Source organism: Otolemur garnettii, unplaced genomic scaffold, assembly GCF_000181295.1.
Source record: "Otolemur garnettii isolate 467f Iridium unplaced genomic scaffold, OtoGar3 scaffold00104, whole genome shotgun sequence".
Taxonomy (NCBI): Eukaryota; Metazoa; Chordata; class Mammalia; order Primates; family Galagidae; genus Otolemur; species Otolemur garnettii.
The window spans coordinates 1,652,139-1,654,511 of record NW_003852499.1 but is presented as its reverse complement, the minus strand read 5'-3'; the positions used below and the strand labels follow the sequence as shown (position 1 = coordinate 1,654,511).

General features: G+C 45.0%; 1 protein-coding gene and 1 long non-coding RNA gene across 2 annotated transcripts in view; both read right to left on the bottom strand.

Moving 5' to 3' along the window:
* The window catches only part of LOC111727394, a 19,820-nt gene that overhangs the window by 3,223 nt on the left and 14,224 nt on the right, over positions 1-2,373 (bottom strand). The window lies entirely within an intron of this gene.
* C1RL (complement C1r subcomponent like) overlaps positions 1-2,373 on the bottom strand; it is a 15,416-nt gene that overhangs the window by 2,607 nt on the left and 10,436 nt on the right.

The window sequence follows — 2,373 nt, the reverse complement described above, 5'->3', positions numbered from 1 at the left end:
TTTTTTTGGTTGCAGCCGTCATTATTGTTTGGCGGCCCAGGCTGGATTCGAACCCACCAGCTCAGGTGTATGTGGCTGGTGCCTTAGCCACTTAAGCCACAGGTGCCAAGCCAAATACGCCGTAATTTTTTTTTTTTTTTGGCTGGGGCTGGGTTTGAACCCGCCACCTCCGGCATATGGGGCCAGTGCCCTACTCCTTTGAGCCACAGGGTGCCCTCTGCCACACTTTGGAAGAAGAAGAGTTGTCTTGGGCCACGCATTAAATTCACAAACACTAAAGAAAGCTGATCCATAAAAAAAAAGTCTGCCTACTTTTTGTGATATCAGACATGACAGATAAGCAAAAATGTTCTCCTAAGGTCAGTTTGTGGCTCCACAGGCTGCAAGCTGAACATGCCTAGAGTTTTCTGTGGGTCAGGAAGGCAATGCTTTGATTCAGAAGTGTGGATTTCGAAGCTGGGCACCGTGGCTCATGCCTGTAATCCCAGCACTTGGGAGGCTGAGGCGGGTGGATTGCCTGAGCTCACAAGTTCAGAGACCAACCTGAGCAAGAGCAAGACCTCATCTCTAAAAAATAGCCAGGCTCTGTGGCCAGCCCTGTAGTCCCAGCTACCTGGGAGGCTGAGGCAAGAGAATCACTTGAATCCAAGAGTTTGAGGTTGCTGTGAGCTAAGATACTACCAAGGGTGACCAAGTGAGACTCTGTCTCAACAAAACAAAACAAAGCAACCCCCCCCCAAAACCAAAAGTGTGGATTTCAAAAATGGTAGACTCGGGTCACCATTGGCTCACACCTGTAATCCTAGCACTCTGGGAAATTGAGGTGGGTGGATAGCTTGAGTTTATGAGTTCAGACCAGCCAGAGCAAGAATGAGACCCTGTCTCTAAAAAATATCCAGGTATCGGTTCAGCGCCCGTAGCTCAAGTGGCTAAGGTGCCAGCCACATATACCAGAGCTGGTGGGTTTGAATCCAACCCAGGCCCACCAAACAATGTCAACTACAACCAAAAAATAGCCAGGTGTTGTGGCAGGTGCCTGTAGTCCCAGCTACTTAGGAGGCTGAGGCAAGAGAATCACTTAAGCCTAGGAGTTGGAGGTTGCTGTGAGCTGTGATGCCACAGCACTCTACCCAGGGCGACAGCACGAGGCTCTGTCTCAAAAAAAAAAAAGAAAAGAAAGGAAAAAATAGCTGGGTGTTGTGCTGGGCGCCAACTTGGGAGGCTGAGGAGAGAGAATCACTTGAGCCCGAGAGTTTGGGTTGCTGTGAGCTATGACACTATGGCTCTGTACTGAGGGCAGGAAAGTGAGACTGTCTCTAAAACAACCCCCGCCCCCTCAAGTGGTAGACTTGAACCCTCATATATTGCAGGTGAGGTGTAAAATGGTGCAGCTACTATGGGAAACAGTTTGGCAGTTCCTCAAAAAAGTTAGATGTAGAATTATTGCATGACCCAGCAATTCTACATACCCAAGACATTTGGAAACATATGTTGATATAAAAACTTATATACAAATGCTCATAGCAACATTATTCATAATAGCCAAGAAGTAGAAACAACCCAAATGCCCATCAGTTGATGAGTAGATAAACAAAATATGGTATATCCATACAGAGGGATATTGTATAGTCATAAAAATGAATGACATTCTGATGCTTGCTATAATGTGGATGAACCTTAAACATGTGCTAGGAGAAAGAAGCCAGACATAAAGGCCACATATTATATGATTCTGTGCATGTGAAATGCACACAACAGGCAAATACATAGATACAGAAGGAAGACTAGTGGAAGCCAGCAGATAGGAGGGGAGAGTTGGAGGTACTGGGTTTTTTAGGGGGTGATGGAATTAGTAGCAATGGTTGCACAATATCATGAATACACTAAAAATTATTGAATTATGCCCTTTCAGTGGTTAAAATGGTGAATTTTATGGTATGTGAGATTTTTATCTCAATAAAAAAAAAATTTTTTTTCTGAGACAGAGTCTCATTCTGTTGCCCAGGCTAGACTGCCATGACCTCAGCCTTGCTCACAGCAACCTCAAACACCTGGGTTCAAGTGATTCTCCTGACTCAGCCTCCCAAGTAGGTGGGAGTACAGGTGCTACCACACCACTTGGCTAATTTTTCTATTGTTAGTAGAGATGGGGTTTCGCCCTTGCTAGGCTGGTCTTGAACTTCTGAGCTCAAGCAAGCCTCCTACCTCAGTTTCCCAGAACGTTAGAAATATAGGCGTGAGCTACAATGCTTAGCTAAAAAACTTTTTTTTAAAAAAACTTTTTAAAACGGTGTCCTATATGGCTTATTTTTTTTGAGACAAAACCTCAAGCTGGGTAGAGTACTGTGGCAGCTCACAGCAACCTCCAATTCC